At 42.4% G+C, this 25,078-nt stretch overlaps 1 long non-coding RNA gene across 2 annotated transcripts; it reads left to right on the top strand.

Annotated features, from left to right (window-relative positions):
• The first annotated feature begins 970 nt into the window (after positions 1 to 970).
• LOC133365587 (uncharacterized) lies at positions 971 to 23,251 on the top strand. 2 transcript variants are annotated; one of them, XR_009758251.1, is made up of 4 exons: positions 971 to 1,055; positions 2,301 to 2,369; positions 3,330 to 3,373; positions 22,950 to 23,251. It is a non-coding gene; the product is annotated as an uncharacterized LOC133365587 (long non-coding RNA). The 2 variants fall into 2 exon arrangements; XR_009758252.1 differs by lacking the exon at positions 2,301 to 2,369.
• The last annotated feature ends 1,827 nt before the right edge of the window (positions 23,252 to 25,078 follow it).

Raw genomic sequence — 25,078 nt, 5'->3', positions numbered from 1 at the left:
TTTGACATTTTGAATTTATATTTTAAAAAAATTGTCAATCAAAATTTATTTTGAAGCCAAAGTCGGTACATTTCTACCGACTCCGACTCCACCCAAAATTGCTTCCGACTCCGACTCCACAACTCCAACTCCGACTCCACAGCCCCGCTTTGCAGTAGGGCTTGTATTCACTGGTGTTTAAATTTGTCATTGAAGGTAAGCCCCACTAGTTTTGGCAAGGATCAGATCCACTTGGGAGCTACCATAACTCCAAGATTCAAAGTCTACTATTAAAATAGCAGCTTTGCCACAAGGCATCAGAAAATATGCACCAAATATGGTGGTGGTGTTGAGGCACCTTCAGCTTCAGCCACCTGTAGCTGGAATCGGTCAGATCCTGCCCTCCCGGGTCAGATGGAAATGAACCCGATAAAGAGACAGAGACTAAGTCTTACAGGACTCCCAGTAAAATGATCTCTTGGCACCAATGTAATCCTGGGCATGTTTACTCAGAAGTAAGCACTGAAAAGAGTACAGTGAAGGTACCTGCCTGATGTCAACGGGCAGGGAGTTCCAAAATGTGGGTGCTGCCACATTAAAAGATTGATTTCTTACAAGTGTGGAACAAATATTATGAGGCACTTGTAACTGTGCCAGTTCTGCAGATCAAAGCAATCAAGTGGACATATATGCATAAGGTGATCCCTCAGCTAAACCGGTCCCAAGCTCTTAAGGGCTTTATATACTCATAGAGACACTAATAATAATCTTGGTGCTGATATGCTTTCTGGGAAAATTCTAGAGAGGAATCATTATTTTAAAAACTTGTCTCCAACTGTGCTACAAAAAAGTATACCTCTTTTGGTTCCAAGTGTTAGCACTAGCAGTAGTGGCAGGCTTGAACATTCCCTGTTCCTTCTAGGACAGGGATAGGGAACCTGTGATCATCCAGATATTTTGGACGACAACTCCCATCCTTCCCTGACCATTGTCTATGCTGTCTGGGGCTAGAGAGAGTTGGAGTTCAGTGAGCCAAGCGGACCTAAAACCCAGCCCCCAAAGCCATTTCTCCTCTGGTGAGTAAAGTGAATCTTAATTAACATTACTGCTGCTTCCAGTTCCTAGGTCAGCTTTCTCTTTCTGCAAATTCACTGCCAAAACAGCAAAGCCCCTTATGAATGTGTCACTAACAGGTCCCGTTTATCGTTCCTGCTCCTCTTCCTCATTCATTCTTATCCCCGTGCTATATTAAGGATTGAGGTGTCTTTCAAAGTATTATCCATTATTTTCCTGATGTCATCTGAAAAGTGACAAGACATATCAGCTGTTCAGATTGAGACTGGATATGTACAGGCCCTGAGAAAAGCTTTATACCCACAGACATTCAAAGGTATTTAAAATGTGGGTTTGACACTAGAACATAATTTTATTTATTTATTTATTTATTGCACTTGTATACCGCCCCATAGCCGAAGCTCTCTGGGCGGTTTACAGCAATCAAAAACATTAAAACAAATATACAATTTAAAAAATATTTTAAAAACAATTTAAAACACAATTTTAAAATTCAAAACAATTTAAAAACAATTTAAAAACACATGCTAAAATGCCTGGGAGAAGAGGAAAGTCTTGACCTGGCCCTGCCTCCAAGAGGTCTTCTGTATCTTTAAAAGTTGTGCAGGGGGAAGGGAGAATTCCATCTTGTGGTTTTTCTTATTACACGGTTGCAAGAACACCTGCACTTGGCTGACTTTCTTTTCTCCTAAAGATACAGGATCAGTCTCAGGCCAGGAACCTGGCAACCCTACTTCCTATTCAACAATTTTCCCCTCCCAACTTCTTCAAAATGCTATTTTAGCAGTGTAATTCAGTGTATTAATAGTTGATAACTTCTTCTAGAATCCTTTTTCCTTCAATTTGCCCCTGTAGGAATCTAGGAGATCTTAAAATACACGATATCAGAGAAACACTGGGATACTTTGTTTGATGTGTAGTGCTTGAACACTTCTGGTTTTTTCCTAAGGTCCTTGGATCTTTGGTATTTCCTTCAAGTAACAGCACCTGGAATCCTATCCTATCCTGTCTATTATATCATTTTTAAACTTGTCTGAACTCTTTTAGCTATATGTGTGTATGGTTTTAATATTGGAAATAGTTTAATCTTATTTTAATGTAGACTTTGTATGTTTTTAATTATATGTATTTTTTATCTGGAAGCCGCCATGAGTTCCAGTTTTGGAAAAATGGCGGGGTATAAATAATAATAATAATAATAATAATAATAGTAATATCAATGCATGAAAATCTCTCCTCTGCTTTAGAAGTAAACTCCTTCTGATACCAAAGAACAAACTCTAAGTTTAAACTGAACTGACATAATCTTCAAACCAGTATGTATAATAGTTTTTTACCCTGTCTTTACAGAATATCTTTACAGAATATTTACAATTCACCTCACACAAACAAAATATTGTAATTCTTTCCATGAATAGTTATTTCAAGTGTCACATCCAACAAGCAGTTTACAATGTTGGACTCCAAGGCTTGGTATGGGGAGGAAACACATAATAAAGATGTCCATATGTTACAGATTGGGCATAGTAGCCATGCATAGGGTGTCTGCACCAGCCACACTGTAAAGATCCTTTCTTTGCTAATGCTATTTTGTCATTAAAGTACCCGCGTTAATGCCTCTCATCACAAGGAGATTTAAGAATGAATGCCAAATGCCTTGTTGTTTCTTTGTTTGACCACAACAAATCAGAGCAGAGGTGAGGGACAGGATGTGAAATTTGACAGCTGCTTCCTGTGCTACCCTTTCAGACATGCGTTCTTAAAACACACTTTGGGAAACAGATAGAAAAGGCATAAGATGTGTTTCTGATCTGTATGCTTTCTACAAAATATACACTTGCATACATATTTGAATTGCATCCCAACATTATTTCCAATTTGCGGAGGGGGGCATTATATATGAAGCAACTCTGAGACAAAGGCCCGACAAAATAAAAGTTTTTCTGATCAGTCTTATCATGAAGTTATGCAGATATGCTTCCCCCTATTGTTAATCTCTTTTGCTAGTATGATGTCAAGGGGATTTTATACAGTGGTGCAAAATGTAATCCCCTGCTGGAGACAGAAGTGCCAGAATCCCAGAGGGACCCTAATGTTCAAAAACAAAACATAACAATGGAGTTAATTAGCACTGCATGGTTCACAAAATCCCCTGGGGAGGATTCTTTGCAGCTCTAAATCATCGGTTCTGTGAGACATGGAAATGGTCCCGCTGTGCAGACCCCTTTCACAAACTTCTAATAGATTTTTTTTTATCTTCCTCCCTTGGCTTTTAGAAAGATACCAGCTGGGCCAGAGTGATCAGAATAACCACCTGCATGTGAGTAATTTCAAAACATTCTCCAGCTCCACTTCAGGATTAATTAACCTCTGGGTAGATCTGCTAGCTTTACCACTTTGCCACTGATAGTAAAGCTAATCTGCCATTCCTTATTGCTATGTCAATAGTGTCCCCTAAAATTGCCACCCCAGTTCAGGAGATTCCCACACTGAGCGTTGCCAGTCTACAAGAAACAGGAAACTGCCTTATAATGGGTCAGATGTCTATTTAGCCCATAACTGTCTACCGGGGTGTAGTCGTCCAGGGTCTTGGGGTGTCTTAGACCTGTTACATTTTGAGAGCAGGGTCTCAGCAGCTCCCTATGTGTCCAGCATCCTATGAACCGATCAACATGAAAAGGGAGTGTGTTAGCCACTGAGGAGATCCTTCTAAGATATTTTCTTGTCCTTTCATGCTGATTGAAGCCAATCACAGTGAAAGGAGGTGAGTGAGCCACTGAGAAGATTCTTTCATGCTGATTGGCTGCTAGGGACATCTGTTGTTGTTAGAGAAGGCACGCCTGGGAAAGACTGAGCAGTGTGGAGACAGCAGCGAGCAAGCTAGCGAGTGAGGGGGCATGGCTGTGATGGGGCATAGCATGACTATCATGAAGGGGCCCTGCACTTTAAGATTTGCCACCACTGTACTGCTGTCTACTCAAACTGATAGCAGCTCTCCATGGTCTCAGTCTGGGGTCATTTTCCTCACCTGCTACTTGATCCTTGAGACTGGAGATGCTAGGGATTGAACCTGTGATCTTCTGCATGCAAACTGTGTGCTCTGCCATGGTAGCATCTATCAATGCTTTCTGCCATAGTCCAGCCATGCAGCTCTCCATATAGCCCACAGTAATAGCAATATGGCATCCCTAAACAATTGATACACCTTTATGATGCTCATGACGACAGCCAGGGCCAGAAATAGTTATATATTTAAAACTCTTTTACATCAACACAAAGGCAAGTGCAGAAAATCTCATGCCACTGGTAAGAACCCTGCTTTCTTAAGAGGGCAGGTAAGGCTACACAGGTGCCTGAGGACAATGTTATTATCGCCCATTTCTATGGCAATCACTTCTCCAGTAATTACTACTATCTGTCTTGGCCACCAGAAAAAAGGGATGCCAGTGACCCTCATACTGTGCAGAGTCTGAGCTTCCCAGTCCCAGCTTCTTGGAAGTGGTAATGAGGAATCTAGAAAATGCTTGCTCGCTCTCCCTCTGGGCCACACCAGACGTGACATAATAAATGTGTCTTTGCATATACAAATGGCTGGTGGTGGAGCTGATAATTATCAGGATCACACACAGCTATGGAGGGGGAATTGAACCCTTTCCTTACCATCATCAGTCCTGAGCACAATCCCTCCTCTGCTGGTGCCAATTGGACGATTTCCTTGCAATGCAAATTCTAACTTTAGAGGAGAGAGTATTCTCAAATCCAAAGAAGGGAAAGAAGGGCTAAATTCCCCTCCACACCAGTTGTGATTCTAATAATCAGCACCCCCCTCCCCAGCAGATGATAGGAGATTATTATCTCTTGTTGTTTTTCCCTCTTCCCATGATCCTGACCTTAGACTAAGAATAATTTTTTTTATCCTCATGTAGATGAAGGATCGCATCACAGGTAAGGACTTTGAAAAACACTAGTCAGAGCCATCTTGTATTGCTGTCCTCAAACCTTCAAAGAAAAAACTTGTATGTTAAATACAAATTCACATTAGCCATGTCTAGCGCTTCCCTCACTCTCTCTCTCTCTCTCTCTCTCTCTCTCTCTCTCATACACACACACTAGATTATGGTAAATTTGCAAGGGAAGATTTCACATCTAACATTCCTCTACTATTTCTGCTTAGTACATTATGATTTGAAAAGGTGAGGGGTCTCTGTATACACACTAACAAATACTTTTGTTGACAAATCAGTTTCTTTTTAACCAGAACAACAATTCCATTTTCTTTAAAAGATGTTTTCAATAGCAGACAACTTCGGTAGTTAGTTACATTCTTGGAGTGTCAGGTGTTTATTGAGTCAGGCATAGACAGATAAAAAGAGCTGGCAATCTCCTGCAAATCACTTTGGTTTCTAGTAGTGACTACTAGAGTAAAGAAGAAATAACATAAATACAAAAGGATCGCGGACTCAACGTGCATGAACAAAATGAAGTGGAAAGTCTTAATGCTTTTTCCTTCAGTTATATGGAAGTTCTTGAAACTGACCGCTGCCGTTTTTTTAATCCCATCAATGTTGCATTAGCTTGATATTGCGGCTGTTAAAACAGCCATACTTACATACCAAATGGATTACTGCCAGCACTTAATCAAGTACAGTTTCCTTTTCTGTAAAACATCTTTGAATGCATAAAATCAACTTGAAAAAAGGAAGGAAAATCATTTTTCTGCTTAATCTGAGTCATGATGAGCCCGAACTGGTTATCACTGGCACTGCTTGCAAACTAGTGTCACAGTGATCTCTAATTACAGAAGAAATGTTGCCTGAATTTTAACCTAAAGGTACATTTACAAGTTCACATTCTTTTGCTCTGGAACAACTAATTTAGATTAAGTAACCTGGAATTATTTATGTCTCCTGGATTTCATCTCTGATCTCACAACTGCTAATATCAATTAGAACCAACACTTTAGCCCAATGCATCTGAGAGTGTTGAAAAAGCTGAGAGCAATGCTATCACAAGTCTAGGCCAAGAGGCTAGACTCCTAGCAGGGGCACCCAAGGCGGAATGGTCAAAGCTGAGACACCAAGCTAAGATGCATCCAAACTCAGAGGAAGGCAATGGTAAACCACCTCTGAATACCTCTTACCACAAAAACCCTATGAGCAGAGTATCCAAAATGCAACACGAGATAATGCTGGAAGATGAGACCCCCAGGTCAGAGGGCACTCAGTGGGCTACTGGGGAAGAACAAAGGACAAGTATGAGTAGCGCTGTGACTAATGATGCAGGTGGGTCAAAGCCAAAAGGAAGCCCAGAGGCTGATGCGCACAGATGCAAAAGGAGAGTCCGGAGTTATACAACGCATACAATAGGAACATGGAATGTGAGAAGCATGAACCAGGGAAAGTTAGAAATTGTCAAGCAAGAAATGGAACGTATCCACATTACAATACTTGGCGTGAGTGAATTAAAATGGACAGGAATGAGACATTTTCAATCAAGCAACTACAAAATATTTTATGCAGGAAATGAGAAATTAAGAAGAAAGGGGGTTGCTTTAATAGTGAGAAGTGATGTAGCAAAAACAATTAAGAGCTATAACACAAGGTCTGAGCGAGTGATATCAATGAGATTAAATGGGAAACCTATTAACATACCCATCATCCAAGTCTACGCTCCAACGGCAAATGCAGAAGAAGAGGAATTGGAGAGATTTTACGCAGAAGTACAGGAAGAAATTGATCACTAACCAAAACAAGATGTGATAATAATCATGGGGGAGTGGAATTCAAAAGTAGGGAACAGAGAAGAACTAGGAATTGTGGGGAAATGGACTTACGAGATAGACATGAAGCAGGAGAAAGACACTGAATTCTGTGAAGCCAATAATTTGTTTCTTGCGAACACATTTTTTGAGCAACTGAAAAGACGACTGTACATGTGAACATCACCAAATGGTCAATATAGAAATCAAATTGATTATATAATTGGTAGCAGAAGATGGAGAAGGTCCATACTGCAAAAACAAGACCAGGAGCAGACTGCGGTACAGATCATGAACTGGTTGTATCAAAAATCAGAGTAAAGCTAAAGAAGAACAACAAAATCATAATGCCAAAATACAATTTAAATAACATCCCAGAAGAATATAAAGATCAAATCAGGAACAAATTTGAGGCTTTAAACTTAGTTGACAGAGAACCAGAAGAACAATGGAGTGAAATCAGAGACATTATCAGGGAAGAATGCAAAAAGATTTAGAACCCTAAATGCAACAATAAAGCAACTAGTATGTAGGGACAAAGAGAACTAATAGATGGCATACCAACAGAGTTGCTACAAGCTACTGAGACTGAATCTGTCCAAATTTTGACAAAAATTTGTCAAGAAATATGGAAAAGTAAACAACGGCCCACAGACTGGAAGCATTCAATATACATCCCAGTTCCAAGGAAAGGGGATCCCAGGGAATGCAGTTATCGAACTACTGCCTTAATATCTCATGCAAGTAAAGTAATGCTCAAGATTCTACAAAAAGTCTCTTATCCTATATGGAGCTAGAAATGCCAGACATCCAAGCTGGATTTAGAAAGGGAAGAGGCACCAGAGATTGTATCGCAAACATGGATAATGGAACGGACCAAGGAATTTCAGAAGGAAATCACATTGTGCTTTATAGATTACAACAAAGCCTTTGCCTGTGTAGATCATGAAAAACTATGGAATGCCTTAAAAGAAATGGGGGGTGCCACAGCATCTGATTGTTCTGATGCACAACCTATACTCTGGACAAGAGGCTACTGTAACGACAGAATATGGAGAAACCAATTGGTTCCCCGTCGGAAAGGGTGTGAGACAGGGGTGTATTTTATCACCTTGTTTAATCTATACACAGAACACATCATACACAAAGTAAGATTGGACCAAGATGAAGGAGGTGTGAAAATTGGAGGGAGAAATATCAATAATTTAAAATATGCAGATGATACCATACTACTAGCAGAAACCAGTAATGATTTGAAACGAATGCTGATGAAAGTTAAAGAAGAAAGCACAAAAGCAGGACTACAGCTGAACTTCAAGAAGAATAAAATAATGACAACAGAAGATTTATGTCACTTTAAAGTTGACAACAAGGACATTGAACTTATCAAGGATTGTTAATACCTTGGCACAGTCATTAACAAAAATGGAGACAATAGACAAGAAATCAGAAGAAGGCTAGGACTGGGGAGGGCAGCTATGAGAGAACTGGAAAAGGTCCTCAAATGCAAAGATGTATCACTGAACACTAAAGTCAGGATCATTCAAACCATGGTATTCCCGATCTCTATGTATGGATGTGAAAGTTGGACAGTGAAAAAGGTGATAAGAGAAAAATCAACTCATTTGAAATGTGGTGTTGGAGGAGAGCTTTGAGAGATGGATTGATTCCATAAAGGAAGCCACAGACCTGAACTTACAAGGTCTGAACAGGGTGGTTCACAACAGATGCTATTGGAGGTCACTGATTCATAGGGTCGCCATAAGTCGTAATCGACTTGAAGGCACATAACAACAACAACAGGCATTTGCTTAGAATCCTTCTGGGAATTGAGAACCTGGCCTTATCAGGGTTCCTGATTATGAGGAAGATTCTCAGCCGGTTCAACTGAATGCACTGAGAATCTGACTTCAAACCTTCCCTCTCAATACCTGCATGAAGGCACTGGGGACAGGGTTTCTGTGCACACCCCTGCCCCCTTTCTACTGTTAGCCTGCAGGCATTGAAGTGAAAGCCTGAACTGGGCCTTGGTAGATAAACATGCACAGATCCACCATGTTACCAAAGTTAACTGCCCTGATAATTTGCAAGGAGGAGGAGAGGAAGAACCAGTAGTGAAATATGAATAATTAACACACATGAATAGTGCTGTCCTATGTATGTCTACTCAGAAGTAAATCCCATTGATTTTAATGAGGCTTACTCCCAGATAAGTCTTAGAGGATTGTAACCTAAGTGATGTCTAGTACAGACACACTTGGAGGAAACGGATTATTTAGATCCATACCAATCGGGTTTTAGGACTGGTCATGGTACGGAAACAGCCTTGGTCGCTCTGGTAGATGATATGCGGAGGGCATTGGATAGGGGTGAATACACCTTCCTTGTCCTCCTGGACCTCTCAGCGGCTTTTGATACCGTTGACCACGGTATCCTTTTAAACCGCCTAGAGGGATTAGGAATAGGAGGCACTGTCCTGCAGTGGTTCCGTTCCTATCTCTCGGATAGGCAGCAACGGGTGGCATTGGGAGATGAGGTTTCAGACCCTTGGCCTCTTCATTGTGGAGTGCCACAGGGTTCTATCCTCTCTCCCATGCTATTCAACATCTATGTGAAACCGCTGGGAGCAATCATCAGGAGTTTTGGGTTGCAGTGCCATCAGTACGCAGATGACACTCAGCTCTATCTCTCCTTTAAGTCCTCACCGGAGTTGGCTGTGAATACCATGTCCAAGTGCCTGGAATCCGTAAGTGGATGGATGGGAGAGAATAGGCTGCAGCTGAACCCCGACAAGACTGAGGTATTACTTGTGGGAGATAAAAGGAATTTAGGAATTACTGACCTGATACTTGATGGGGTAAGTTTACCCCTGAAGGACCAGGTCCGCAGTCTTGGGGTCATACTTGACTCCCAGCTGTCCATGGAGGCTCAGATTACAGCAGTGAGCCGGGCAGCTTGGTATCAATTACATCTGATACGGAGACTGCGTCCCTATCTTCCTGTTCACCTGCTCCCTCAGGTGATACATGCCCTGGTCTCCTCTCGCTTAGACTACTGCAATGCGCTCTACGTGGGGTTACCTTTGAAAACGGTCCGGAAATTACAGCTGGTACAGAACGCGGCGGCACGCTTGATTACGCATAGCCGTTGCTGGGATCATATCACCCCAGTGTTATTAGATCTTCACTGGCTACCAGTTGTCTACTGGGCCCAATTCAAGGTGTTGGTGTTGTCCTTTAAAACCCTATATGGTTTGGGCCAAGTATATCTGAAGGAACGCCTCCAGAATCACCGATTGTGCCGCCTGACGAGATCAGCCTCGCAAGACCTTCTCTCGGTCCCACTGGTGAGAACAGCTAGGCTGGTACGGACCAGAGAGAGGGCATTCTCTGTTGTGGCCCCCACCCTCTGGAACTCTCTCCCTTTCGATCTCAGACATGCTCCCTCCCTAAAGAACATAAGAACATAAGAAGAGCCTGCTGGATCAGGCCAGTGGCCCATCTAGTCCAGCATCCTGTTCTCACAGTGGCCAACCAGGTGCCTGGGGGAAGCCCGCAAGCAGGACCCGAGTGCAAGAACACTCTCCCCTCCTGAGGCTTCCGGCAACTGGTTTTCAGAAGCATGCTGCCTCTGACTAGGGTGGCAGAGCACAGCCATCATGGCTAGTAGCCATTGATAGCCCTGTCCTCCATGAATTTGTCTAATCTTCTTTTAAAGCCATCCAAGCTGGTGGCCATTACTGCATCTTGTGGGAGCAAATTCCATAGTTTAACTATGCGCTGAGTAAAGAAGTACTTCCTTTTGTCTGTCCTGAATCTTCCAACATTCAGCTTCTTTGAATGTCCACGAGTTCTAGTATTATGAGAGAGGGAGAAGAACTTTTCTCTATCCACTTTCTCAATGCCATGCATAATTTTATACACTTCTATCATGTCTCCTCTGACCCGCCTTTTCTCTAAACTAAAAAGCCCCAAATGCTGCAACCTTTCCTCGTAAGGGAGTCGCTCCATCCCCTTGATCATTCTGGTTGCCCTCTTCTGAACCTTTTCCAACTCTATAATATCCTTTTTGAGATGAGGCGACCAGAACTGTACACAGTATTCCAAATGCGGCTGCACCATAGATTTATACAACGGCATTATGATATCGGCTATTTTATTTTCAATACCTTTCCTAATTATCGCTAGCATGGAATTTGCCTTTTTCACAGCTGCCGCACACTGGGTCAACATTTTCATCGTGCTGTCCACTACAACCCCGAGGTCTCTCTCCTGGTTGGTCACCGCCAGTTCAGACCCCATGAGCGTATATGTGAAATTCAGGTTTTTTGCTCCAATATGCATAATTTTACACTTGTTTATATTGAATTGCATTTGCCATTTTTCCGCCCATTCACTCAGTTTGGAGAGGTCTTTTTGGAGCTCTTCGCAATCCCTTTTTGTTTTAACAACCCTGAACAATTTAGTGTCGTCAGCAAACTTGGCCACTTCATTGCTCACTCCTAATTCTAGGTCATCAATGAACAAGTTGAAAAGTACAGGTCCCAATACCGATCCTTGAGGGACTCCACTTTCTACAGCCCTCCATTGGGAGAACTGTCCATTTATTCCTACTCTCTGCTTTCTGCTTCTTAACCAATTCCTTATCCACAAGAGGACCTCTCCTCTTATTCCATGGCTGCTAAGCTTCCTCAGAAGCCTTTGGTGAGGTACCTTGTCAAACACTTTTTGAAAGTCTAAGTACACTATGTCCACTGGATCACCTCTATCTATATGCTTGTTGACACTCTCAAAGAATTCTAATAGGTTACTGAGACAGGACTTTCCCTTGCAGAAGCCATGCTGGCTCTGCTTCAGCAAGGCTTGTTCTTCTATGTGCTTAGTTAATCTAGCTTTAATAATACTTTCTACCAGTTTTCCAGGGACAGAAGTTAAGCTAACTGGCCTGTAATTTCCAGGATCCCCTCTGGATCCCTTTTTGAAGATTGGCGTTACATTTGCCACTTTCCAGTCCTCAGGCACGGAGGAGGACCCAAGGGACAAGTTACACATTTTAGTTAGCAGATCAGCAATTTCACCTTTGAGTTCTTTGAGAACTCTCAGGTGGATGCCATCCGGGCCCGGTGATTTGTCAGTTTTTATATTGTCCATTAAGCTTAGAACTTCCTCTCTCGTTACCACTATTTGTCTCAGTTCCTCAGAATCCCTTCCTGCAAATGTTAGTTCAGGTTCAGGGATCTGCCCTATATCTTCCACTGTGAAGACAGATGCAAAGAATTCATTTAGCTTCTCTGCAATCTCCTTATCGTTCTTTAGTACACCTTTGACTCCCTTATCATCCAAGGGTCCAATTGTCTTTCTAGATGGTCTCCTGCTTTGAATGTATTTATAGAATTTTTTGTTGTTGGTTTTTATGTTCTTAGCAATGTGCTCCTCAAATTCTTTTTTAGCATCCCTTATTGTCTTCTTGCATTTCTTTTGCCAGAGTTTGTGTTCTTTTTTATTTTCTTCATTCGGACAAGACTTCCATTTTCTGAAGGAAGACTTTTTGCCTCTAAGAGCTTCCTTGACTTTGCTCGTTAACCATGCTGGCATCTTCTTGGCCCTGGCAGTACCTTTTCTGATCTGCAGTATGCACTCCAGTTGAGCTTCTAATATAGTGTTTTTGAACAACTTCCAAGCATTTTCGAGTGATGTGACCCTCTGGACTTTGTTTTTCAGCTTTCTTTTTACCAATCCCCTCATTTTTGTGAAGTTTCCTCTTTTGAAGTCAAATGTGACCGTGTTGTATTTTCTTGGCAATTGGCCATTTACATGTATGTTTAATTTAATAGCACTGTGGTCACTGCTCCCAATCGGTTCAACAACACTTACATCTTGCACCAGGTCCTGGTCCCCACTGAGGATTAAGTCCAGGGTTGCCGTCCCTCTGGTCAGTTCCATGACCAACTGGTCTAGGGAATAGTCATTTAGAATATCTAGAAACTTTGCTTCTTTGTCATGACTGGAACACATATGCGGCCAGTCTATGTCCGGGTAGTTGAAGTCACCCATTACTACCACCTTTCCTAGTTTGGATGCTTCCTCAATTTCATATCTCATCTCAAGGTCTCCCTGAGCATTTTGATCAGGGGGACGATAGATCGTTCCCAGTATTAAGTCCCTCCTGGGGCACAGTATCACCACCCACAACGATTCTGTGGAGGAGTCTGCCTCTTTTGGGGTTTCGAACTTGCTGGATTCAATGCCTTCTTTCACGTATAGAGCGACTCCGCCACCAATACGTCCTTCCCTGTCCTTCCGATATAGTTTATATCCAGGGATAACCGTATCCCACTGGTTTTCTCCATTCCACCAGGTCTCCGTTATGCTCACTATATCAATGCTCTCCTCTAAGACCAAGCACTCCAGTTCTCCCATCTTGGTTCAGAGGCTCCTAGCATTAGCGTACAGGCACTTGTAAGCAGTGTCTCTCTTCAAGTGTCTTTGGCACTTGTGGTTAGGCCTGTGGTAATTTTGCTCTTCTGAATTTATATCCTGTGCCCCTGCTCTCACAATGCCTACTTCTAGGCCTACCCCTTTTAAAATTTCATAATTTCTTTGGTTTTTATCTGTCCAGCTATCGCTGAGCCTTGAAGACCTGGCTGTTCAGGCAGGCCTAAAAGATTGGGACAGATTAACTTATGTTACAATTGAATTAATGAATGGTTTTTTAGCTTAAAATTTGATTATGTTGATCTATATGTATTGTTTTTATTCTTGTTGTTCGTCGCCTAGAGTATCCCTAACCCGGACAGATAGGCGGCTGAAAAATAAAATTTATTATTATTAGTAGTAGTAGTAGTATCTATCTCAAGATGCTTCTGATAGTTTTTCTAGACATAATCCGGAACACTCTGGGTTAGGGTTAACAATACTCTGGGGTTGCCTTTCCTCAGACACCAACACAGGGTTGCAGCATCTTTTGCACTATTGCTCCATCAACCCCTTTGCCTGTTCTCCAGATGCTTCAGTGTGAATTCCAAGGTTGCCAATTTTCTTTTCTGAGTCAGGGAATGTTTTCTGAATGCAAGAGACAATCCCCATGCACAGAACACACCCTGACCCATGCAAATCACTTTTAGTGTACATTGATCTTCTTGGAAGCATTGTACTGAGGCCAATGGCTTTAAAAGGAGGAAAGAGAGTAGCCTGCTATTGGATTAAAATATTTTTACATTGCAAGTGAATAAAAGTACTAAGGGATGTGTGCATTTCATTAAAAAATTAAAGGGGGCATACCATACTTTATTATTTTTTAATTTTTCCGCATGGCCACTTCATTGTTGCATATGATCACTATTAAGTTTGCACACATTTAAATGATGTAATATATGCAAATGAGCTGTGCTCCTTCCTTTCCCCAAACCTCCAGAGGAGGTGGTAACATAACCCTTCACCAATCAAATGGGCCCTTAAATTGTCAGTTGCTGGTCTCTGATCATTCAATTAATTCCCAGCCAGGCAACATATTTTCCCGCTTTGCTTTCTAGTAACCTTTGGCTTGCATTACCATCTTTAATATACTGTCAGGCACTGTTAACCTTGGCCTGCTGCAGCTCAGGGGCAGTTGTAATCTAGGAATTTCACAGCTAAATCATTGGGAATCCTGGCATGATTCCAAGGCCTACTGTGTGGGGCAGCATTTGTTTCACTAGCAACTGGAGATAGATGCAGAGGGCTGCTCCTGATGGAGAAAAAGACTTTCCAGAACAGGATAGGAAAAAATAAGCGGGTCGCTAGGTAGGATTTTCATCTCTTTGGCAGGACAGTAATTTACTGTTCTTGCAGCTGCTGCTGATCCATGGCTGGCTTCTTTCCAACCTACTGTGTGCGCTCATTGTTCAGCGAGTGTTTGTCTTAGCAGACGGCTCAACCAGCCCCACCTTGCAATTAATAAATATGTGTCAACACTCTGTGCAAGCCTAATCATTATCATTACCCCAAAATTAGAGGGTTGGTCCATGCGCAGCCACTGAGCTGGCAAAGGGCCCGATCCAGCTCAGGGAATTGCAGGAAGTGCTCCATATCTTGCGGAATGGGGCCACTCAGAAAGTCTTGAATTGCAAAGAAATGACTCTTGCCAAGGGAGAAAACAAGAAAATAAATGACTGAAGTCCTTGTCTTATTTAAAACGGCATAGCGGAACTGCAAGCTGGATTCTGTGAAGCTCCAGTTTGTGGGTTTGTTGGAGAATAGACTGTGTATTAGCCATCTTTTTTTAAAAAAAAGACACCATTTACATGTGTACCAACCTTCTAACAATGCTCCTATCTCCCTTTCTGTAACCAGTCTTTCTGCCTCAGCCCTGGTTTCACCCCAAACAGCATCTGGAAAGCTGAGCCAAATGTTGAAAGATTCTGAGAGCAAGGCCCTGGCACGTTAATCCCCAAATCAGCTGTATCTGATGCACAAGTCTGGGGAAACCAGGCCAAGAAATTTTGCTGCCTGAGGTGGAGCACCAAATGGCATCCCCACCCTGTTAGTCAAGGTGCAAAATGGCCAAGGCCAGCCAAGGTATTTTGATACCTGCAACAGAAAATGCCACAAGAACCTCTCCCCTCCCCCACTCCCTCACTGCATTAAAAATATAGTGATAATCAATTCAGTAGCTAACACTTTGCTGCCCTTTTATGTCACACAAAATTAGCTGCCTAAGGTGACTGCCTCGCTCTGCCTCAGCATTCTTCAACCGTGGGTCTCCGGATGTTATTGAATTAGAACTCCTGTCATTCCAGACCATTGGGGATAAACTGGCTGGGGATAATGCAAACTGTAGTGCAAAAACATCTGGAAACCCAAGGTTGAAGAACACTGTTCTGCATAATGATAGCGTCAGCACTGCTTCAGCCTTATGAAGCTAGCCCCAAACATGTGCATTCTTGCAAACCTCACATCCTTGTTAGGCCACTGTGCAACAAAGTGTCTCAGAATGGCATCCTGTTTATGATCTGGCATCTGTTTCTTATCCCAATTAAAGGCTTTTGCCCCCTAGGCAAGAGAAGGCAAGAATTCTCATTGATGATCCCCTCCCCTCACCAAAAAAGAGAATTGTCATGGAATCAACCATTTTCCCTCTAGAATCCTTTTCTTTTCATATCCATCATCCATTTCTCCTACCCGCATACACCACCAAAGCCTATCACATGATGCTTCTATAGGTCACCGACTGGGCATGAAAGTCAGTTGACTGCCTGCTGGGTCATGTGATCATCTTGTAGGTTAACTGCCCACATGGTTGTATCAAAAAGTAGTCATAGTAATAGTAGTAATGGTGCAAGTAATCATAACGGCATGGGCCCAACTGCACCTAAAAGAGTGTCTCCCCCACTATCAATCACCTCAGACCCTTGAGTGGCAGATGGAACTTTGTTGGTGGTGCTGTCACTGGCAGCTGCCCAGTTGGTGTTGACCTGTGGCAAGGCCTTTTCAGTGGTGGTTCCCCATTTGTGGAATGCCCTCCCTGGTGAGGTGTGTCAATCTCCATTGTTATTGACTTTCAGAAGGAATTTTAAAACATTCATGTTTACCCAGGCATTTGATGGCTGAAAGGCACTGTTACTAGCAACCCTGACATGACTGGTTGAGAGAATGCTTTTAACTATTTTTAGAATTTTTTTTTTAATATCATTGATGTGTTTGCTATGCCAGACTCCTTTGGGAGAAAAGGGGCAGGATATAAATTGAATAAATGATAAAAATAACAAATATTAGTAATTCACACTTAGTAAAGGTCCTAAAAAATTTCAGCCCTGTACAGATATAAAAAGCGACAACAGTTTCTACTCACAGACTCACAATCTAGCAAACACAACATAAAAGGAAAAAGGAATGGGTAGGGAAGAGGAAAGCAAGCACTGAAACAGCTATTTCTTCACTGGCCAGGCTGGTCTCCTCTTTACCATGATGTTCTTCCTGGGAGGCAGGGGGCACAACATCCCAGTGGCCCTTGGTCAGTTGGCCAGTGGCAGAGGCCAGAGCATGGTAACTTTCATTCCTGCAGTTCCAAGGATTATGGGCAGATGGATCTGATTGTTCTTTCACCAGAGTGTAGTAAAGCGAGCTCCTTGCAACTGCTCCATTTCAATATATTGCTAGCTCTTATATTCTCACCAAAGCAGCGAAATCTTGGATGTTTTCTTCTCCTCTGCCGTCCAAAAAAATGTTGGTGCCCTTATTTATTTATTTAAAGCATTTTTGTCTTGCTCTTCATTCACAAAGGCTTTCGGATTGGCTTACATCAAATCAAAACAAGACAGTCTCTGTCTCCAATCTAAAAGACATGACACAAGATGAAAAAGGGATGACCAGGGAAGTGGCAAACAGGCATTAAGTTCAACCTTGTGCATTTAACCCCTTCTGATGTATAGTGGCTGGGTGAATTTGTTTTGCTCAGGTAACTACTTTGGGTACTGGCTCTTCATGACCAATACGTAATCCAATAAGGCTAGCAACATGAGTCCCATACAAAGAAAGACTCCCTACTTTATTGCAGCTTGAGCTTTTAGGAGCCAACTGCATCAAATGCATGAAGCCATCAGAGAACATGAGAGTTATATAAACCACTGGTAGTTAACTACCTAGTCAAGGTAATGTGTCAGAATTACAAATGTTAAACTTTAGGGCATGAACTATACTCGCAAATGACTCTATGGAAGCCAAGAGGTTTCCAGTTCCACATTATTTGCTGGCAGCATCTGTTTCGCTCCCAAGCAATTGGTAACCTTAGGCACTCTGCCAATAAATATAAATAAGCCGCTTAGAAACCACACTAAAGAATACTCCCTGGCTCAGTAGAGGGTAACAGTGGAGAAGATGTGATGAGACACCTGTTGTTATGATCCCACAGCACTATTTGGGGCAGTGTTTACTCCGTGAAGCGGCAACAACAACTAGCATTGCTTTACCTATCTCCTCAATTACTTTTGTTCCAAAGTTAACAAAGCACTCATTACAACCTCTGTGACTCTCCCACTGTACCACTTCCATTGGTACAGACCTACTCCCCTCCCCCTCATTATCCATATCTGCATGGTATGTGCCAATTTGTATACAGTACTGAAGAAAATATTCAGGGTGGTATCCAGTGCTAGTCCCACACTGAGTAGACCCACTGAAGTTAATACACATGACTAATTTAGGCCTATTTCAGTGGGTCTACTCTGAGTATGACTTAGTTAAATACAACCCACATTAAGAAAATAATGTTGTGACAAATATTTGAACTGCATATATTTTGTTGTTGCACATCTAGTGGCTGAAGGAATTGTATAATGCTTCTTGTGCAGCTTGTGTGGAGCAGACCCAACTGAAGCATTTCTTTGCCATGTAAATTTCTTATCTGGCATGTTTGTAAAAGCTATCTCTGGGCTCTTTCTGGGGGGAATGGTGGGAAATTATTATCATCAGGGCCGGTGCCAGAGGGCGGCCAGGTTGGGCCCTGGCCGAGGGCCCCTGTGGCCCAGAGGGGCTCCTGAAGGGCCCTTCCTTAAGGGTAGGAAGGTAGTGCTCCCATTCCATGGCAGTGTCGACCCCTGAACTTGCTGCAGATCACAGAGAGGGAGCTCCCAGCCCCCCCCCATACAGACTGTGGTCCCATGACGCCCGTCCACATGCCCTACCTAGCTTTCTTGTTATCTTGAATGCTGTGTGGGCTGTGCACGCATACCTGCCATCAACCAAGATGGTGGCAGAGGCTTCCCTAAGGGGCTGATGCCCCTGCTGCCATCTTGGTTGATGGCAGGCATGTGCACGTGTAACATAACCACATGTATGCCATCAACCAAGATGGGGGAGGAGCATCAGCCCCTTAGGGAAGCAGCCACCACCATTTTGGTTGATGGCAGCTGTGTACATACAGCACACACAGCATTCAAGACAACAGGAAAGCTAGGTGGGGCATGTAGGTGAGCACCATGGGCCCGGGGCAGGCTGGTGCCCAAGGGCCCAGTCATGCCTAGCACTGACCCCAATCAGCATCAGCATCTCTGACCAGTAATTGCTGATCATGTCCTCATCCGTAATGCTGAGGATCCAACTGCATTCCCTGGCTGATGAGCCCTTGGAGTTTATCACTGACATGTGTTCAGATATCAAGAAAACCCAAACTCATATAATGCTAAATCCCAGAGCAAGCATTTGTTTGATATGTGATTGTCTCCCTTCCAGCTTGTTGGGAATGGAATGGAAATGGAGCTGTTTCAGAGATGGCCTTGCATGGTTCAGTAACCTGTTGCCATCATTGTCTTGCTTACACTTTGGCCTCTGTAGAGGAAAAGACACACTTCACTTTTTCATGTGGAAACTTGTGATTAAATAACAAAAGTAAAAGCTGTCCTGATTTCTCATGCTGTTTTTGCAACCAGAGAATAGTGTAGAATCTGTGCATTTTTATGCATCCTTTATTTTGTACTAGCAGCCTCATACCCAGTGTTGCTTGGGAATAGGGTAGTGACAAATTCAGAAGTGTAGGATCCCCTCATGACAGTCAGAGCCACATCCTCTCACACCATCTCCTAAGATTATACAACCTTGTAAGATTATAGAATAATCTGTTGAGGCTTGAATACTGCTTTCTACTTCATTGTCACTGTCACTCTTTTACTGTCCTTTCTCACCTTCAGAGATGTTGCTTGAATTACTGCATTCAGTGTCTACACATTTATCTCCTGCTGCTACCAAACTGCTTGATGATGGAGATGGGATGCTATCATCAGGGTTCACTCTCTCTTCTGCAATTACAGAATTCTCACTCTCCACAACTTGGCTTTTTGAAGTAGGAACTAATAGGAACTCCTTTTTCTCTGATTGGCTCCAATCAGCAGGAAACAACAAAGAAGGAAGTTAGAAGACTCATCTCAGTGGCTAACACATTTCCCTTTCATGCTGGAAGCATAGAGATCCTGTTGGGACCTGGTTCCCAAAAAAGTAATGGGTCTAAGACCCCCTGGGACACTGGATGACTACACCCCTGCTTGGGAATTCTAAGAAACCAGATCAGTGCAGTTTTGAAATCAGTGGTTAAAATCAGTGGTTTCTAAAGGTTCAGTCCACCATCTTTATTCAAAATGGCATCCAACTGTGTCCAAACATAGACAAAAACCACCATGCAAAATTTGGCTGTGATCTCTTAACAGGTGTCTTAGCGCACAGATAACAACCAGCTTTCCAAAATATATACTGGATGCTAAAGAAGTACTGAAAGCCTATCCCACTTTTAAATTCTCTGTTTAATTTTAAATGTGTTTTGACTTGATAGTAAAGAAACTGAAATTGTTGCCTAATCTGAGTCCAACTTAGTGTTTGGTCAGAGAGCCAGTGTGGTATAATGTCTGAGTGTCGAAATTAAATCTCTAGGGAGACCTGGGTTCAAATCCTAATTTCTCAAGCCAACCTACCTCACAGGTTTATTGTGAGGACAAGCTGGGGGAGGCTGTATGCCACCCTGAGCTGAAATGTAATAAATATAAAGGCAGTTGAGTGGTGGCCTTGTTGGCATGTGGCTGAACAGATGCAGTACATCTATCTCTGTAAGCCCAAGATAGCTATGCATGTCTCTGCTGTGCCACGCTACAGATCAAGATGATTCCAAAACCGGTGGGAGATTTATAGCCTACATAGTATCCTTTGTTTGAACATTGCTTGCCATACCACTCCTTTAAGTCCAAAATGATGGATCCGCATTAGCAATAGCACCTATGTAGTCATCATCATCCCCTTACCCTTCAGGGATCTGCTGATTAAGGCTTTAGTAAAACAAAGAACATCCCCATTGATGTTCTGAAAACTATCCGTGGGTTTTTAAAATAAATGGTTTTGCCTTTCTTTGGCATCTTTTCCCTGCAAAAACATGAATAAGCCAACTCTCCACCCATTGTTGGGAAATCAGTGATGACTCATGACAGATTCAATAGTAAATCTTTATGAATAGGCCGGAAGAGCTGAGCACTTGGATGCTCTAGACGTCTTACAGTTTCCATACACATATTCCTATTAAGATCCCCAATGTGTATTGTTCTTAAGGCTAGCCCCGAATAAGCACATTTTGGGAAAGAAAAGGACTAAGTCTTAGGGAAAGTTTTCAGGACTGGCCCTACTATTAAGCCATATCAGGGAGCTGGTTTGGGGTGTCATGAGAGGGTAGCAAAGTGCTGGTTATCTAATCCATTACTGTATTTTTGCTGCAATAAATGGGAAGAGGCATGTGTTGGATTTTCTGACTTAGATGCTAACATAAAACTTCGCCACCTCAGAGTACACACATCTGGGCTTGGAGGGAGTGGGAATTTAGCATGTTTTTTTAATTGTTTTAAATGTTTAAATTGTGTTTTAAATTGTTTTTAAAAGATGTGTTTTAAATTTATATATGTGTTTTTAATGATTTTAGGTACTGTAAACGCCCAGAGAGCTACGGCTATAGGGCGGTATATAAATACAATAAATAAATAAATGGTCTTGGGCAAGCCCTGGAGAAAAATGCCCAACAGACACCCCTATAAATAATAAGCTTCTCATGTATCTGCATGTTGAGCCAAACAGAGAAAGAAGCAGCTGCACATTGGCCCTCAGTCTAGTAGAGCCTTAAGAACCTAAGAAGAGCCCGGCTTGCTCCAGCCAAAGGCCCATCTAGGCCAACATCCTGTTCTCTCAGTGGACAACCAGATGCCTGTGGGAAGCCCACAAGTAGGACATGGGCAGAACAGTGCTCATCTCACTTGCGCTCATCAGCAACTGGTATTCAGAGACATGATGCCTCTAATAGTGGACATAGTAATTTGTCTAAACCTCTTTTAAAGCCATCTAAGTTGGTGCCAATCATTATCTCCATGGGAGTGAATTCCATAGTTTAACCATGCTCTATGTGAAGAAATACTTCCTTTTCTCTTTCCTGAATCTTCCAACATTCAGTCCCAGGTTCTCATGTTATGAGAGAAAAAGAAAAACTTCTCTCTAGCCACTTTGTTCACACTAGGTATAATTTTGTACACATCTATCATGTCACCTTTTGCTCACCTTTTCTCTAAACTAAAAAGCCCCCAAAGTTGTAACCTTTTTTCTGTTGGGGGTAAAGCACCAATGCATGTTACAAGCAACCTGAACCGGGGGGGGGGCGCGATAGACAGAAAGGCAATCTATTCTTCCCTCTACTGATCCCTTCTCTAACTTGTATGTTGTTTTTGCATGTGTTGCTCCTCCCCTTCCTTTCTTCTCTTCCTGCCTTTGTTCTAAGTTAATTAGTAATGGCTCCCTAAGTGGAAGCTGCATAGCTGTTTCAGCATGTATGATCTTTTCCTCTTTGTAGCAATAAACAAATGTCTTTATTCTTTCAACTACCAGTCTTAAGACACCAGTTATTACTGCACTCCACTGCTATCTATCTATCTATCTATCTATCTATCTATCTATCTATCTATCTATCTATCTATCTATCTATCTATCTATCTATCTGTCTGTCTGTCTGTCTGTCTGTCTGTCTGTATCTAATCTAATCTAATCTAATCTAATCTAATCTAATCTAATCTAATCTAATCTAATCTATGCCACAACACTAAAATTCCCATAGGAGTGCTGTTCATCCCCTTGATCACTTTGGTTGCCCCTTTCTGAACGTTTTCCAGCTCTACTATATCTTTTTGAGACGAGTTGACCAAGACCACATTCACACCATACATTTATTCCACTATTATTCCACTTTAAACAGTCATGGCTTCCCCTCCCCCAAAGAATCCTGGGAAGTGTAGTTTTTGAAGGGTGCTGAGAGTTGTTAGGAGACTATCACCCCACAGAACTATGATTCCCAGAATTCTCTGGGAAGAGGGACTGACTGCTAAACTACTCTGGAAATTGAAGCTCTGTAAGGTGAATAGGGGTCTCCTAACAACTCTCAGCACTCTTCACAAACTACACTTCCCAGGATTATTTGGGGGAAGACATGCCTATTTAAAGTGGAATAATAGTGGAATATATGTATGGTGTGAATGTGCCCGGAACAGTATTCCAAATGTGGTCACAACATTAATTTGTATATTGACATTATGACATTGTCAGTCTCGGTTTTACGCTCTCTTATAATGACCCCTAACATGGAATTTGTCTTACAGTTTAAGGGCTGCCTACTCCCAAATGCGGCTGCCTGACAATTATGTTCAGAGGCCCTGCTCTCCATCCTGTGAATACATGTGAGATCAGATGATCAGGTATAAGAGAGAGAGCCTGCTCAGTGATTGTGTCCAAAGTGTGGAACGCCACCCCCTTGAAGATCTGCAAGGCCCCCTCCCTCTTCGCTTTTAAACAGCTTTTGAAGGTCTTCTTGTTTCAATGTGATTGTAATGTGTGAGCTAAATCTGCTATTTTTAAGATTTTATATATGTTGCCTTGAATGTATAAGGCTTTTATGTTTCTATTTCTGTGTGATATTTATGTGTTTAAATTGTAATGTTATGGTTGTTTTTAATGTGCTTTTTAAAAAAAGCTTTGAAACACTGCTCTGAAAAATAGGATAACAACCACCACCATATCTTGCTTTTTCTAGTAAACAAGAATTAGAAAATCACAATGAAGAAATAAAGACTTTGCAAATAAAGTCAAAAGTGATAGCTATTGTTTGTTTGTTTGTTTATTAGATTTATACCCTGCCGTTCCTCCCAGTAGGAGCCCAGGACGGCAAACAAAAACATTAAAAACACTTTTAAAAATCATAAAAACAGACTTTAAAATATATTAAAACAAAAATCTTTAAAAACATTTTTTTAAAAGCTTTAAAAACAACTTAAAAAAAAGGTTTAAAAACTTATTAAAAAGCAATTCCAACACAGGCGCAGACTGAGATAAGGTCGCTGCTTAAAAGGCTTGTTGAAAGAGGAAGGTCTTCAATAGGCGCCGAAAAGGTAACAAAGATGGCACCTGTCTAATACCTGAGGGGAGGGAATTCTAAAGGGTAGGTGCCACTACACTAAAGGTCAGCTTCCTATGTTATGCAGAACAGACCTCCTGATAAGATGGTATCTGCAAGAAAACCTCACCTGCAGAGCACAGTGATCAACTGGTTATATAAGGGATAAGACGGGTATCCTGGTCCCAAGCTGTATAGGGCTTTGTATACCAAAACTAGAACCTTGAACTTAGCCTGGCAGCTAATAGGTAGCCAGTTCAATTTTTTCAGCAGTGGGGTGACATGTTGGCCATACCCTGCTCCAGTGAGCAGTCTTGCCACCGCATCTTGCACCAGCTGCAGCTTCCGGACCAATCTCAAGGGTAGCCCCACATAGAGTGCATTACAGTAATCCAGCCTGGAGGTTACCAGTGCATGGACAACAGTGGTCGGGCTATTCTGGTTCAGAAACGGCTGCAGTTGTCTTCCCAGCTGAAGCTGGGAAAAGGCACTCCTAGCCACTGAGGTCACCTGGGCCTCTAGTAACAAAGATGGATCCAGGAGCACCCCCAGACTACGGGCCTGCTTTTTCAGAGGGAGTATGACCCAATCCAAAGCAGGCAACTGACCAATTATCCAAACTCGGGAACCACCAACACAGAGCACCTCTGTCTTGCTAGGATTCAGACTCAGTTTACTGACCCCCATCCAGCCCACCACTGAGTCCAGGCAGCGATCCAATCCTTGCATGCCCTCACCCAATTCAGATGTTACAGAGAAATAGAGCTGGGTATCGTCAGTGTACTGCTGACATCTCACCCCAAATCTTCTGATGACCACTCCCAAGGACTTCATATATTTGTTAAACAGCATGAGGGACAAGATGGTGCCCCGAAGCACCCCACAGCACAACTGCCAGGGGGCCAAAAGACAATCACTCAATGCTATTCTCTGAAAACGACCCCAGAGATTGGGTCGGAACCACTATAAAACAGTGCCTCTGATACCCATCTCAGCAGGTCGGCCCAGAAGGATACCATGGTCAACGGTATCAAAAGCTACCAAGAGATCAAGTAAGAATAACAGGTTCACACTCCCCCTGTCCTTCTCCCAATAAAGGTCATCCATCAAGGTGACCAAGGCCGATTCAGTCCCATAACTAGGCCTGACTGGAATGGGTCAAGATATACAAAGTAACGGGGATCAGCCTTTATAGAGATAGTCCATTTGTCCAAAAGATCCAGTTATGCAATCAGTACTAGGAACCTTTTAACAGTAATTGCTGATAACTCACTCTCTGTTGATTTAAACACTTTTCAACTGTCTTCTGCATTCAGTGGTGTGAGTTTCCTTAGTGTG

The sequence above is a fragment of the Rhineura floridana genome, chromosome 10 (genome assembly GCF_030035675.1).
Source record: "Rhineura floridana isolate rRhiFlo1 chromosome 10, rRhiFlo1.hap2, whole genome shotgun sequence".
Lineage (NCBI taxonomy): Eukaryota > Metazoa > Chordata > Lepidosauria > Squamata > Rhineuridae > Rhineura > Rhineura floridana.
Note: the sequence above shows the minus strand (reverse complement) of the source record. Positions and strands in the feature narration are given on the sequence as shown.